General features: G+C 36.8%; 1 protein-coding gene and 1 long non-coding RNA gene across 3 annotated transcripts in view; both read left to right on the top strand.

The window, feature by feature from the left end:
- USP49 (ubiquitin specific peptidase 49) overlaps positions 1 to 16,847 on the top strand; it is a 124,699-nt gene that overhangs the window by 496 nt on the left and 107,356 nt on the right. The window lies entirely within an intron of this gene.
- Positions 212 to 3,534, top strand: LOC138177234 (uncharacterized). Its single transcript, XR_011172459.1, has 2 exons — positions 212 to 1,117; positions 1,160 to 3,534. It is a non-coding gene; the product is annotated as an uncharacterized lncRNA (long non-coding RNA).

The following is a 16,847-nucleotide window of genomic DNA, read 5'->3' on the forward strand; positions in this document are numbered from 1 at the left end:
TGGGGGGCTTTGGCATGGGGGAAATAGCTTGGGGGAGGTCTGGAATGGGGGAGGGGGTGCAGCGGGTGAAAGGGTGTGCATCGGGAGTTTGGAATAGAAGGGGCATGCAGAAGTGGAATGGGGGGGGGTCCAGGGAAGGGGGGAGAGAGTCCACGGACGAGTGTGACTGTGGGAAACTGGGGTGATGGAGAAGGAGGGAGGTAGGGTTTGGACAAATGTGAGGGGAAGGGCAGAAATAAGGCAGAGAGGGGATCGGAGACCAGTTTTTAATGAAGGCTTGGTGGGGAACTGGTAGTGAGAGGAGAGATGGGATTGTGGAGACAGGGGAGACCCATGGGGAGAATGAAATGGGACTGAAGGAGGTGTAGGGGCCATGGGGCAGTGAGCTGAGGTTAGAAGGGAATCAGAATGAGGGAGGGAGATGGAGTTTGGAGGTGGGATAAGGGCTCCTGGAGGGTAGGAAGGAGCTGGGTTTAGAAAAGGCTGAGGAGCAAGATAAAGAAGAGAGCCAGGGAAACCATGTTTTAGGTTGAAGGCTTGGAGGCAAGTGGGGAATCCCAATGAGGGAGGAAAATTGGATTTAGGAGAGAAAGGGGATCAAATCAGGGAGGAAATCAAAGAGAGGAGATGGCATTTAGTGGAGAAAGGTGACCAGAGAAGGAAGAAGATAGGGTTTAGGAAGGGAGAAGGGGATAAAATCCCAGGGAGGGAGAAAGATGGATTTTAAGGGATGAGGGAGGATGGTAACCGAGGGAGGGAAATTAGGATTTTTAGTGAAGTGGAAATGACAGAGGTGAGGTTGTGTGGGCCAACACTGAGGGGAGACAACTAAGCTTGAGAGATAGAAGAATGGGGGAGAAGGAAGAACTGAGTGTAAAGGGAAGGTCAGGTAAATAGATTAGTTGAGATAGCCTTAAAATTCAGGGCTGCCATTGAGAAAAACCAAGAACTGGATAGAGGATTTTGTAAGGGAGTTGTGAAGAAGGGGATGAAGGACTAAATAAAAGAGTCGAATAGATGAAGGGCAGACTAGTTTAGGATTAGGGCTAAGTAAGTTTAGGTGGTGTGGAGGAGGTAAAAGTTGTAGGAGTTTAGTAGATTAAGAGGTGATAAGGAGGTAAATTTAGGAGATGGGAGGTGAATTGTGAGAGATGGGGAGCAGAACTGGAAGATGTAGGATGAAGAGTGGGGAAAATGGGTTGAAGGGAAGCCAATGGAGCCTAGGTAGGTACAGACATGGGAGAAAAGGCACAGGGGGTGGGGATCATGATCCAGAAGCTCTGGAGGACTCAGAGTGAAAAATCTTAAGTGGTAATTGAGGAGAAATGAACTGGGATAGGGAGCTGCTGGTGCAGAAAAGGAACCATGGTGAGTGAAAGGGGAAAAGAGAATTTAGAAGCAAGGGTAAGAACTAAAGACAGGAGGTGGGGGCAGGGAATGGTCTACAGAATCCTTGGGTGAGAGGAGAGCAATAGCAGAGGATGAATCTGTTGAGTCCCTTTGTCCCCAGAAAGGCTATAACGACTCCACCCCCCCCCCTTTTTTTTTCTCCCCCAAGGAGTCTTTAATCCTCTCCCTCCATTCTGCTTCTTTAATCCTTTTGGGTTTATGAGCACTATTGAAAAGTTGTGGCCAACTTTTATTTAATTTTGTTCTTACACAGTATGAATGATATAGCGCCCCAAGGATAGTTGATGAAAAGCTATGCATTTAACTTCTTTGGTAGTAATGGTAAAACATGGTACTTAATAAATGTTTTTATCTACTGTATGGATATGACTGTTTTGTGTGATAGTGTTATTGTTGTATCTGCTGTGTTGTACCAAAAGGACTTGAGGCGAGTACTCTGGGCAAAATTGTCATATACTTTTGTGTTCAATTGAGAATGTGGTATTGTGGGGGTAGGGAATAGTGAGAAATTCTGTTTCAGTTAATTCGTGGAGTTGCTACTTGGTTATTTAGGTAGCCAAAGAGTATTGAGAAGTCAGTTTAGAAAAACATGAACAGCCCATGGAGAGGGTTAACCTGTATAAAGAGATTTACATAGGGAACTGATTCCTTGTCTTTAATTTGGGTAGACTCTTGCACACTGACTTATGTCAAAATATTTTAAAATGGAATAGAATATGAGGAATAACATAGAAAATTAGATTTTAATTTTATGCTGACTAAGGATGTCCTGAGAAATTCTGTCACTTTTGAAAATCTCTGTAACATAATTGCAAGTTGTAGAAATTGGCTGGCTCTAAGCATTCCCACTGCCGTCCCCTCCTCACTTTCCCTTTGTGAATAAATAAGAGCATATCAGGCTCAATTTATACAAGTCTCTGATTTCTCTTAAAAGACCCTTTTGTAAGTTAGATAAAGTAAAGTTTAAGTTTTAAGGCAAATTCCGAATTATTCTAACAATTTGCTTTTATTGTTGATTTTCAAGGCTTCAGAGTTATTCCCTGATAAATGTAAAAACCTATTTACTTTGATGTTTATTTTTTAATACAAAGGACAGCACATCTCTTACATAGCAAAAAGTGAAATTCCTCTCTGTAAAATTTGTATTGGCTTGATGGAAGTGTTTTAGTTAGCATGCTTTCAAAGTCACTTATAAACTTTGTTTTTCTTTTTAGTTTTGCTAATTTTGAATGATCTACTCAATGTGTTTTACATTAGAAAGGTTAGCTTTGATTTGGGGGATTCTAGATACTTGGTTTTAAGCAGGGTTTTGGCTTTTTATGAAAGTTCTCCTGTATAATAATACTTTACAACATTAGCTCCTTCAGAATTATATTTATAAACACACCAAGAACTGATCGTGGTGTAAGCATGTTGTATTTGGTTCAAATTTTGTTTCCTGGTTTTTGTTAAGCACATGTTCAGTGACTAGATGTAACTTAGCACTTGAACAAAGGTTTCTGTTTCATGTTAACTTTTAAAACGACTCCCCTCAGTTCAACAAATGTTTATTGAGTCTCTACTATGTGCAGCAATGCCAGTGTGCTAGGTGCTCCTAGATATTATTTTCAAAGAGAAATCTAACAGGCATATGTTTACTTGAGAACTTTTAATCTAGTGCCTTTAGCAATAATGTTTCTTTATATAGTGGTTGTTTGGGGGATGGAAATTGTAGCAGGTGTTTGTTAGCCTGTTGTAGTCTTTGTGTATTATTACCATTTATTATGCATTCTTTCTTACACTGACTGTTATGTGTTAAAGCCTTTAAAAATCTTACTAAATTAATCTTGCCTACAGAAAATGTGAACTTGTTTTTGAAAAAAAAGTAAACATTTCTACTCATTGTGCTGTATTACAAATTCCTGGTGTAGACAGTTATTTTGAAGTCTGCATTTCTAAAATGACTTGTTTAAAAGCTGGTTATCTTTAGTTCAAATAGTGATATGAAATGGCTTAATGATGCTTATACATTTTCTTTTCAGTTCATAATATAAACCTTCTGCCAAAATTATACTTTTGTCTATAATGTCACTCATCTCATGTTTATGTGCAAAGAACCATTAAAATCAATTTATAAAATTTGAATGACTAGATGTATATAATTATGTCTCCTTGATTAATCATAGAATTTTAGGACTTGAAGAGTCTATCTCTCCCACTTTAGGCAGGACCACACAGACCATTCCTGATCAATGAAAATCTATTTGATTTAAAAAAAAAAAAGAATCCAAAGGAGGAAATTATACAACCTACACAGGTAGCTCATTTTAATGTTTAATTATTTTTACTGTCAAGAAATTTTTTTTTATCTGATTTGCACATATGTAACCTTTTTTTGGTGGGCTATTCTCATTGGAAATTGAAAATAACCATATTCACAATTGTATAAGAATTCTCCTTCATGGGGCGGCTAGGTGGCGCAGTGAGTAAAGCACTGGCCCCAGAATCAGGAGGACCCGAGTTTGGTTCCAGCCTCAAACACTTAACACCCACACACACAAATAAAAACTAGCTGTGTAACCTTGGGCAAGTTACTTAACCCCAATTGCCTTTCAAAAGGCAAAAACAAAAAAAATATATATTCTCCTTCATATGCTTGAAAGTCATTATTAAATCAACCTGAATTCTTTACTTTTCAGGCTAAGGGATCCTAATTTATTTAACCTCTCATGAGAGGTCTCATTATTAAAACCTTAAAAAAATTTTTTTTCTCTTCTTACTTAGCCTTTCCAAGTTCTTCAGATAGCAAGCACTCTGATGTAGAACACAGGAACAGATACAGTAAGGGAGGGATTTACTAAAGCTGGATAAGGTGAAATGATTATGATTCCTCATAGTGTGTCAATTTTTTGTATTTTCCAAATTTTTTACTAAGCTACAGTGCTACATTGCTGACTCATGGTAAGCTTGCTGTATACTATGAAGGTTATATCTTTTTTTGCTATTTTCAGATAGATCCAAAACTTTTACATTTGGTTCAGTTTTACTTATTGAGTTTACTTTTTGTATTAAAGTGTATTATATTTTATTTGTTTCTGAGATTTCTGATTTAGCAAGGATCTTTGAATTCTGAACCCATTTTCCAAGCTGTGAATGATAACTTGTATTCCTTACTATAAGCAGCTTATACTGAGAGCTGTAAGCAGTGCTGTTGGTGCACAATAAATATCTTTAACAGTCATATATTTCCTAATTTTCTAATTCCTGATAGACCAAGGGTTAGGGTTTTATATTTTAAATCACTGATTTAAAAGTATTAAACAACATCGGTTCCCAAACTTAACCTTTTCAGGTTAAACTAAGATGTTGATATTAAATCATTGGTAATAGTAATGTGGTAGGGGCAGCTAGGTGGCACAGTAAATAGAGAGCACCGGCCCTGGAGTCAGGAGGACCAGAGTTCAAATCCAGCCTCAGACACTTAACACAAAAACTAGCCGTGTGACCTTGGGCAAGACACTTAACCCCAACTGCCCTCCAAAAAGCCAAAAAAAAAAAAAGTAATGTGCCTTTATATAGCTATATTTTTTTCTTTATTTAAAGCTCCAGAATTCTTCTTTTTCATTTTTCTTGTATTTGCCCATAGTGAGATATTGGTGATCAGAGAAGAGATCTAAAGATAATGAAAGGGACATAGATAAAAGTTATCTGTCGTAATCACTCACTCTCTTTCAAGGAAGTGCTAGAACTGCCTCATGAAACAATTTGGAAACCACTTTTTCAGATACTATTGCTTATTGTATTTTTACAGGACAGGATCAAAAACCTTGTTAACGTCATGATAGATTTCACCTATTGCTTCATCTTGATCTACCTGACCTGCCATTCAATAGCATATGAGATTAGTCCAAAGAGATTTAGTCTTTATCAAGTCAGACTTGTTATTACAGAGTACCCACTTTTCTTCAAGGTATTTGTAATTTTGTGGCTATTTTTTCCTAGTATTTTTTCAGGTATATAAATTGTTTGCATATGTTTGATTTCCATTGTCAATTCTTTTCCATTTTTAAAACATAGGCATTTTGTGATGCTTTTTCTTTTCTAGTCTCAGGACACCACCTTTGTGAATTCTCAAATATGCTAGCTGGTGGCCTTAGAAAAGCTTTGACCAGTCATTTTAGTATCCAGAAATTCTAGTCACTAATGACCTTTCAGATTATTTTTTTTCAAAAGAGGTAATCAGTGAGATGAGACATGATGTAGTAAAAGGAACTCATTATCTTGGAGTTAGAAAATCCAAGTTCAAATTCCTGTGCCATGATGCTTAATAACTATGTAGCCTTAGGCAAGGCAGTTAATTTCTCAGAGCCTCAGTTTCCTCATCTGTAAAATGGTGAGAACAGTATTTGCCATACTTACTTCCTAGAATAATTGTTAGGAAAGCACTTTGTAAACTTTTAAAATCCTGTGTAAACATGAATTACTATCATTATTGTTGCCATCATTATTCCAAAATGCCCATTTTAAAGTTTCAGGTAGAGTACCTAGGTTGTCCTGATGGAATGTTATCTAGTGTTTGGGATTCACAGTGGTAGTAATTCTAAATAAGTAATATTCATAAACAAGGAAATGTTTTAACCAATTACTGCATTTACTATGAATACCTTGATGTAGAATTTCTAATTCTAATTTAGATAAATAGGACTTCAGAATTAAGCTAGTCTAAGATGTTGATATTTGAAGTGGACAGGACAGTTGTTACTGATATATATGGTGTCTAAATTCCAGTGAAGGGTCAGGTTTAGAAACAATAATTTTATTTTTCCACTTCAAATTAGATAATGGAAAGTCAATATTTAGGTCATGTGTTCTCTGGAGAACTTGGGAGTTTTTTAGAACAAAGTCTTATATGAATTCCCAGGTATTAAAAAAAAATATCATGACTCTTTAGAGTTTACTAAAAGGTTAAGAAAGGTTCGTTTTATGGTAGCAGTTTCACTTCCTTTAAAATTTTCAGTATTTTTCTGGAAAGGCCAGGATTTGTAAACTCAGTCACCAGCTCACCATGGAATGTCACATATTTGATTTCATCAGTGAAACATGTGTTGTGCTTAAACTCTAAGCAGCTGATCAGTGCCACCCCATAATCAGCTGTTTTGAGAATGTTATCTTTGTACTTGAATGCAACACTCCAGTGTCTCATTGGCATCACTAAAAGGTGGAGGCTTTGAGACCAGGGCATGTTTGGGAGGGATTTAAAGAGGAAAAGAGCAGTCTGTCAAGGGGCTTTTTTGTGAAGATAAAATTTGTAGAGATTAACTTTGGGTACTAGGGGTGAATTTGTCAATAATTTGAGTACCAAGCATGTTTGTTATTCTAAGATGAATGTTATAATTAGTTTGTAATACTGTTTCGGTCATATCCACATCCATTTCAACAAATATATCTAAATTACCTACTATGTGCAATCCACTTTACTAAGCACTAGATCTACAAATCAAAACAAAAATAATCACTGTCCCCAAAGAGCTTACTTTTTGATGTGGAGAATACAACATGTAAACAGATAAACAAGATAATGTGAGGATGGAGAGAGTACTAGCAAGTGGGAGATTAGGAAAAGCATTGACAAGGAGCTGGTGCATGATCTGAACCTGTGATAAAAGTGGAGATTCTGAGAGGCAGAGAGAAGGAAGGGAGGACATTCCAGTCCTGAGTTCCAAGCTGCAGAAGCATGCAGGCTTGTAGGAGATTTGATGGCAACCTCTGGGGAGAGCAGATAGTCCAGGTTGTCCAGAGAATAGAGCATAGAAAAGAGGGTAATGGGAAACAAACTTTGGAAGGGAAACAAACCTGACTATATGGAACCGTCTCTGTCAGACGATGGAGTTAGTATTTCATCCTTAGAGGCTGAAGGGAGTTACCGGGGCAACAAACTATCTGAAACACAAAGTTCCAATGGCTTGGGAGTAGACTGATTATTTCTCAGAGATGAGAACAGTGGTGTTCAGGCAACATTGTGTAATTATCATCCTTAATATTTTTTTTAAAGGAAGGTGGATTTTCATCTTAGTTTAGTTTAGACTTGCTGATGATATGAAGCTAAAAACAATAGCTAATATATTGAATGACAGAATCATGTTCCAAAAAACATAAAATCAACATGAGTTTGGGCAAATCATGTAGCCTGTTTTGACCTCAGTTTCCTCCTATGTAAAATGAGGGGCTTGGATTACATCCCCTTATAGCTCTAAATCTGGCCCTACTATGGGGTGAAGCTAATAAAATTGAAACTTCGTTGAGATAAATATAAAGTACTATACCTGCGGTAAAGCATTAACTGCACAAATTCAGGATGGGGGGAGAAGGAGTTTGACAACAGTTTATGTGAAAAAAGTCTGGGTTTTGGTGGATTACTAGCTTAGCTGAAGTCATCAGTGGGATATACCAACCAAAACAAGTAAATATGATCTCAGGATGCATAACTGTGGAGCAGAGTGTCTGAATAAGAGGATTGATAGTCCTGCTGTACTCTGCCCTGGTTAGAATACACCCTAGAATATTGTATTCAGTTCTGGGTCCCTGTTACTTGCGGGGTCAAATATCAAATGCTCTGGTTGGCTTTTAAAGCCTTTCACAACCTGCTCTGGCCTTACCTTTTCAAACCTATTACACTTTACTCTGCTCCACATATTCTATGATCCAGAGCACTGGTGTCCTTGTTGATCCTCAAACAAGATACTGCATTTACGAACTTTTCACTTGCTGCATTCCATATTCATGTCTGGTATGCTTTTCCTCCTCACCTCTACTTCTTGGCTTCTCTGACTTTCTTGAAGACTGAGCTCAAATCTCTCCTTCTGCAAGAGACCTTTCCCAGTCCCCCTTCCCTCTGAGATTACCTCCAGTTTGCACTTTATATATTTTTATGAACATAATTGTTTGCATGTTGTCTCCACCATTAGACTGTGAGCTTTTTGAGGGCAAGGACAATGTTTTGCTTTTCTTTGTATGCCTAGCACAGTGCCTGACACGAAGTAAATACTTAATAAATGCTTGTTGACTCAATGACTTGGTGCCACGTCTTAGAAGGCCCTTGATTAGTAACTTTAAAATAAATCATACCACATAAGGACTGTCTAAAGGAACTGGAGATGTTTTGTTTTAAGAAGAGAAAATGCAGGGTTGACATTATTGCTGTCCTTAAGTATTTTAAGATGAAACTTTTTCATTAATGGTTCATTGTCATCTTGTTTAGTGACATGCTCCAGGCTTGGCTTGTGGTTGGCCCTATGCTGTTAAACATTTTTATCCGATAAAGGGAGAGATGGCACACTTCTCAAATTTTCGGTGACACAAAGCTGGGAAGGATTGCTAACAAGATGAATATCAGTTAGGATCCATAAAAATTTTGACAGGCTAGAGCAGAGGTGTCAAGACACATGGCCCATGGACCACGTGTGGCCTACAACACTCCAAAGTATAGCCCAAATAAGATTAAAATATAAGTGGGAAACCTTAACAAAATAAATAAAAATTATAATGAAACATAGATAATAGTACATTTTAAAACTAATCAGTGTGTGGCCCACAGGGCTTATTAAGGATGACTTAGTGGCTGCCATTTTTGTTTGAGTTTGACACCACTGGATTAGAGTATAGGACTGTCCATTGAGATGAAATTCAATAGAGATAACTTGGGTTCAATAAATCAGCTTCACAGCTATAAGATGCTGGAGACATGATTAAATCATAGTTTGTCTCAAAAGGACCTTGGGCTTTTAGTGGACCACAAGGTTAATATGAGCCTGCATTGTGACATGGCACTCAAAAAAGCTAATGCCATCTTGGGCTACAGTGAAAAACATACAGCTTTGAGAAATAAGGAGTTGAGAGTTGTAGTACATTCTGTCTGGCCTAGTCACATCATACCTTTAGTATCAAGTTTAGTTCCGAGCTCCTGAGTTTAAGAAATGTATGTTAGAGAACATCTAGGGGAGGACAGGAAGGATTGGGAAAGGCTTTGAGACCAACTTGTATGAGGATCATAAAGGAACTTGGCTTGTTTAGCCAAAAAAATGGGCTTCAATGGACCTTCATGCACTGTTTGGTCTCTGAGAGCAGAACCATGAGCAAAGGCTTAATTTATTGTCAAGAAAAATTTAATAACAATTAGAACTATACAAAAATAGAATGGGCTGCCTGAGGAGGTGGTGGGTTTGTCCTCGCACAGTAGAGGTCTCTGAGCAGGGGCTGGACATCCACTTGATGGGTATTATAGTGGGGATTCCTTTTGAGGCTATGATTTTGACTAAATGACCATCAAGGTCTTTCCATTTCTGAAATTCTGCCACAGCCCAGAACTAGGAGCAATAGATAGAAATTGTAGAGAGGCAGATTTTGGATTAATATAAGGAAATGAGGTGCCTCAGGAAACAATAACATTCCCTGTCATTAGACATTTTTAAGCAAGGACTGAATGACTACTTCTCTGGGATTTTCAAGAAGTGATTCTTTCTTAGGTGTAGAGATAAAATGAAATTATATGGGCCCTGAAGTTCCTTCTGAGTCCATGAGTGTGTATAATGCTATAGTCCTGCCTTTACATAGGGAAATTAACTAGATGGGTTCTGTAGGTCTTTTTCTACTTTTCTGATTTTTGCTACATTTTAGCCAAATCTAATTTCACTTCATTTGAAAAGCTAAATTAAACAGTTTCAATACATCAATATCAGAGGGGAAAAAAATGATGCTTCAGAATGTTGCTTATGAAGACTGTTGCTGATTGGATGGAAATAACCAGAATCTTTATAGTTGGTCTAACTGACTTAAACAGCTGATCTAACTGATTTGACCAGTTGGTGCTACTGCTTTTCAGGTACAGATGTCACTAGTCTAGGTTTTTGTTTAAAGAGCTTTTTCAAAAATATGATCTTTTAATATTTACTTGAGCATTTAGTATCTCTGGCTGTCGACAAGGCTTGCTATTTCCATTGATATTTTTGTGCTAATGTTAGTTATTTGCTGTTTAGTGGAGTTTTTCTGTGACCTTACTAAAAGTGAACACAAAATAAAATTATGACACAGGAAATAAGTTAGACTAGCCAGAAAATTCAGTTCAGCAAACATTTGTTAAGCAAAGATGTGCAAGATGCAAGGCTAGACATTGGAGTTACAAAGACAAAAATGAAACTAGAACTGAAGATATACTAGCAGATATCATATATATACATATTTGTAAATTCAAGGTAATTTGAAGGAGGTAGTGCATTAGGAGGAATTAGGGAAACTTTACTGAGAATGTGGCACTTAAACTGGGTTTTGAAGGAAGATGTGGGATCTGAGACAGATAAGGAAGCAGTGCAATGCAAATTAAGGGGATTTGTGAAAATGTATGGAAGAGAAAGGACATATCAAGTTCATGGAGTGACTAGTGGGCTTGTTTGCCTGGGAATGTAACATAAATCTGGAAAGGTAAATTGGAGCATCGGAGGGAGTGTTAATGACCAATCTAAAAGTGTTAACGTCTTTTGTCCTAGAGGGAGACAATGAGGGCTACTGAAAGTGATGCGGTCAGGTCTGTGCCTCAGAAAGATTATTTTGGCAGAGGACAAATTGGAGGTTTTGATAATTGTATTATGTCATTTGCCTTACTCAAAAACGTTATAAGGCTCCCTGCTTCCTACTATGTCGAATTGAAACACCTGTGCATTTCAAGACTTGTCATAATCTACCCCCAATTTACCCACCCACCCAACCTTGTTTCCAAATATTCCCCCACACATTTTCCTTTGCTCTAATCAATCTATAGATTTTTGCACCTGTCTCTGCCTAGCCTAATCCTACTTACCTTTCAAAGCACAATCTAATCTAGGACTCCTTCCTTAACTGCTCAGGCCTTTACTTGCCTTCCTCTCCTCTGAACTCTGTCTTTACCAACAAAAATCCAGCACTTACATATTGCATTATTCATTGTTGTTTCCTGTGTCTACTTAGTGTTGTCTTACTTGATTACAAACTCTTTGAGGACAGTTGATTATGTCATAGCACCCAACATGCCGAGCACATAGTAGGTGCTCAATATTATGAATGAAAACTTAATAGAATATCTAGCTCCTGATTTCTTTGGATATATAACACCATTTAAGCAAATTACTATCATCACCATCATCATCATCATCATCATCATCATCATCTTACAAAGCTGCTATTGTGCCTTTGTACAAAAGTGAACTGCTATTATCTGCCAATTATTCAGATATAGCCAGTTGTTATTTTTGTGCATAGAAGATACAAAGCATCATTAAGACAAATTTAAAAGCAGTGAAATTGGGATTTTTTTTTTAGCTGCTTAGGGCTTCAAATATCCTTTTGTTTTTTTAATGAGAAATAATAATGAAGCTGAAACATTGCTTTCTGAGTATGAGAAAAAGCTAATGCACTTCAAAGGTTGGGACTTGGGCAGATTCTTTGCCTAGATGTTTTACTCTCATGAGAGTATGAAAGTGCTTCCCACATTTTTATAGGTCTTTATTCTCCAACATCCTTTGCCAGCTAGGGATACTTGTTATTATAGGTAGTAACTGGACTGTCATTTTATTTTATTTGCAAAATAATTGAATGAAAATGGACTCTTTTTTTTATAAGTGCTATTTTATTATCGGAAGAATGGTGACCTGTTATGGTATAGAGTTTTCATATAAGTGGTTAATATAATATTGGCTGAATAAATTAATGAATCCTTTTACTATGAATTAGTAAAAGATTGGTTTGCAAATGACTGTTTCTATATTCCTCAGAGCCTACCTTAAAATCCTATCATAGTTATAGACTTAGCAACTCATTATTGATGATGAAGATAATATAGTACTGTCAGTGTTATTACTGGTACTCAATTGAAGTATTGAAATATTGAACAATGAACATAAAAATTAGGTTTTCCTAATGGTAAAGGGTTTAGGTAAAGCTAAAAATTTACTGACTTTGAGTGTATGTGCATATATGAAGCCAAACAGTATGTGAGTGCATGCATATGTATGTGTGTGGCATCCGTGTCAATGTGTATGTGTGTGTCTAAAAGAAACACAGGTGGATAGTTCAAGAAACTCTTGGGGCTCAAATCTCTCAGTTGGCAACAGTCTTTTCCCCCCAGTTGTTTTTAGACTTGACTAATTTAATGAACCCCGAAGTGAGCTGCTCAACCACCCTTGTTCTCAGTTTCCTTTGCTTTGAAATGTGGTGGTTAAATTTAAAAAAGCTCCATGGTATTGACCTTACCTAAAAAAGCTGATACAAAACCTGAGGGATTCTTTCAACTGTTCTCTTTGAGGCATGACAGGAAATTAGTTTTATCTTCCTAATACTTAGCCAAGATGAATAGGCTGGTCAGTTGATAAAGGTGTGATCTACAAAATTAGATCTCAGATTTAAGGGAAAGGAATCTTACCTATATTGAACCAAATTTATAAAACTATTGAGGTTTTTTGGCAGGAGAGGATAAAAGTCACCAAAAATATAAAATGTTTCTGTCATGTTAACTATGTCATGTTCATAGGAGGTATTTAATACATGTTTGCTGAATTGAATTTAGGTTTTTAATGAAGTTCTTACCAGAACAAAAAAAAAGAAGTTACTTGGAAAGAATTTTACCCAAGTAGATGCTATTGTTTCTAAGATGTGGGAACTAACTAAAGAAAGATTATGATTACTTTGACATTTCTTTTTTAACATGAGTCTGGAAAATAAGAAGATATTCTTACTAATATTTCTGGATTGTTTTTAATGTGTCAAGTTGTAAACAACATTTTTTTGACAGGGATTTTCTCTCTTTGTCTTCTCTTGGGCTAATTAGTAATTTACATTTTAGTGATATATCTTCCTTCTTCATTGTGTGAAAATGCCCAGTAAAGAGATATCTGCATGCTTGACAGATTATTTGGGGGCAGATGTTAGTATATCTGAAGGGCCAGGAACTAAATTAATTTTATTGTTTTTGTAAATTATCATTTTTTTCCTTCTGCTTTAAAAAGACATTTTGTTAAATTTTTGCTTTTCTCCAGAAAGGGCAAATAGTGTTTTTTATTTGCAGTGATGTCATTCTCTTGTCCTTAATTCCTTTGTCCTGTCTTCTGCACCATCCCAAGAAGGTAAAGTTTGGAGAGGAGAGGTGGAAACAGAATTATCATTCTGAAATTAACAGAATTTTTGTCTTTGCTTCCTTCCCTCTGTCATATCCCCTCTTGTAGAGGATTTAGAGGAGGACATTTGTAAATTCTCAGATCTACCCAAATATCTGGTGTTCTGCATCTAAAGAAAATGGGGATCTTATCCTTTTGTGACCTATTGTTGATGTGATAAATTAGTGCATGCCAATGCTTTGGTAGGATGAGGCCAAAAATACGTGCGTTTAAACTGTAGTCTTCAGAGATAATGCCTTCATATTTGTTTTTCAGTTCAATTAGTGGCTCCAGATGTGGAAACTTGGGAGTTGGGTAAGAAATGAAGGTAGCTCCATGACATTGGGGAAATATTTCTGGATTTTCCTCAAAACACTCTGCAGGTCAGTATGGCTTTGGCATAGTGATGTTACACTGTAGTTTTTCAAAAATGTAGCAGGAATAAAGTGGCTCTGGCATGGAGCCCTTTATCTCCAAATTGTTATATTCTATGGCTATCTCTTCTCTCATCTCCATTGGTAAAATGGGGACACATTGTTTTTTGTGAAATGTTTTTTTATCCCTTCTCTTTTTTTGAATCTATTCAACACTTTAAAAAACCTTTTTAAATTGTGTCCCATATTCTCTTTCTTTGCTACAGTCTCTGAAGAGGTGTCCCTTCTTGCCAAGGCCAACCCCTTCATCTGTGCTTTTGTCCTTTCACCTGTCCCCTTCCTTTTCCTTTTGGGACTTTGCTTCCTCTAATTATTCCCTTCACTTATTGGCAGTCTCTCATCCAAAAGCTTCTTCCCTCTGCTATACAGACCTCCCCATCCTTAAAAAACAAACCCAAAAATATTTCACTTGACTCTACCATCCCTTTACCTTTTATCTTTTCTTTCCCACTTCACAAATTTCTAGAAGGTGATCTTTACCTCTCTCTATTTTCTCCTTTTTTTTTTTCCATTTCCTCATCTCCCACACACGTCTCATAACTGTTGCAATGTGACTTCCAACCCTATACCTTTCCACAGAAACTTCTCTCTGCAAAGTTTCCAAACATATCTTAACCCAATCAATCCAGTTGCCCTTTTTCTCAGTCTTATTCTGCTTGACATCTTTGCAGCTTTTGAAACTGTCAAGCACCATTTCCTTCTGGATGCTCTCGCCTCCCTTCCTTCTATGACACTGCTGGCTCCAATTTCTCTGATCATTCTTTCTCAGTTTGCTCTGTTGAAACATTCTCCTTCTGCCCAGTAAGAATGAATAATACCCCAAGACTTTTTCCTGGACCCTATTCTGATATCATCATTCACCTATTAATACAGCTTTAGCCTTATCTTTAATTTCTTTCATCTTTTCTGCTCCCCAATATTCATTCAGCTGTCAGTTCTACTCCCACAACATCTCTTCCATGTTATATTTATTTCTCAGTATTCATGTTGTATCACCCCAGTAGAATGTTAGCTTTTAAGGACATGGACTGTTTTCTTTTTGTGTTGCCCTAATATCTAGCACAGTGTCTTGAACACTGTGTTGATTCTTAATGAATCTTTTTTGAAGGGTTGTAGTGGCTCTAGTCTATATCTCCTGCTACTGGGGAGACAGACTACTGGATCTTTTGAGTTTGGGAGTTCTGGCCAGTAGTAAGGGGCTAAAGTTGATCAAGTATCTGCACTAAGTCTAACACCAATATGGTGTTGAATGAGGAGTGTAGGGGAGGATTCCAGACTGCCTAACGAGGGACCTGCCACTCTGATATTTGGGTAGATCTGAGAACTTATAAATGTCCTCCTATAAATCCTCTACAGGAGGTATACATCAATCTGAGGCCCTTTCTCTAGGTCTCTTGACATTATTAAGGATCCTTATAAAACTTAAAGGCTCTCCATTGGATATCCATTGTACTCTTACTGATTGGCCCCTCTTCAAGTTATTTAGTGCACAGATGAGATTTTTTGCACTGCTTCTCCTATCCAGTTCTTTATTGGTGATATGCTGCAACTTATACATGTGCATTTTGTGTCTCTCCATTGCACTTTGCATGACTTGCAACTTGAATTCTTTGGAGACTTTGTAGACAAATGTTTCATAGCATTATTGGAAAAATATTGGCATAAAAAATGGGACCTTTCTATCCCTGTGTTTGTTGACTATAAAAACATTTGATTTGTTAGAGCAAAACAGTGTACTAAATACTCTCTTCTACTAAGTTGTCTCTCACACATATTTAAAAATCATATAAGATTCCTTGAAAGATAACAGAGACAGTTGCTATTCAGTAATATTGAGACAGTGAGTCATCCAGTGATCCTCTAATTATAAATGTCAAGTGAGTGATAAAATAGGGAAACATGTTCACTAAAGGAGTTTGCTACTGTCACAGAGGATGTCCAGCACAAAATCCTAGTAGGTGGAAGATTTCTTAAGGCTGGCAATGTCTTCTTTATTTGTTCCTGATGATATTTTGCTATCTATGTCAAATCTGGAGCATTGTAGAACCACACACACAGATTTGTATGTATGTATGAATATATACATATACATACATGTATGTATGAGTAAATATGTATGTATATATAAAATTAGCAAGTAGTTTTTATTAGCATCTCTTAATTATGCTATATCTACTGAATGTAGAATAGCTATGTCACTTTGGAATTAATGCTATTAATCAGTTTTTGTTAGTAGTGCAGTAATGAGTACATTAACTACAACACCTACCCTGGTAGCTAGAAATCAGTGTGTGAAATCTTTTAGAAGACTGTTGAATATTCCCAAGTAGTGAAAGATCTTTTGAGGAAAACATAGAACAATTAGAATAGAATTAACACTGCCTCACCTTCTGTAAAAAACTGTGAGATAACCAAGAAATAAATACATGACCCCGCAATTCTTTCCTATATATTACTTCAGAAGAGCCAGGAAAAAAATGATGACCTTTGCTATATGACTCCAGTCAGTAAATTTGATCTAGATACACAGTCTGTGTACCCCTTGAATTTTAATAGATGATAATGAGACTTGATTAAGTTGAATACTCAAGTGTTCTCTAGCCACATTCTCTTGATGTAAAGGAGTAATAGAAAATATTGTTTGGAGAAATAATAAGACTAGAACAACAGTGCTGACATTCATATAACAATTTAAAGTTTGTAAAATGCTTTACATAGATGATCTCATTTTATCCTCACAATAACTGAGGCCGAGAGAGGTTATGTGACATATTTAGGGTCATATAACTAGTGTCTGAGACAGGATTCAAACTTGGTACTTCTTGATTCCAAATGCAGTTTTCTCTTC

This window comes from Petaurus breviceps, unplaced genomic scaffold (genome assembly GCF_028583685.1).
Source record: "Petaurus breviceps papuanus isolate PSGF00001 unplaced genomic scaffold, PetGlider_PUasm1.0 90352, whole genome shotgun sequence".
In the NCBI taxonomy this organism is placed as follows: domain Eukaryota; kingdom Metazoa; phylum Chordata; class Mammalia; order Diprotodontia; family Petauridae; genus Petaurus; species Petaurus breviceps.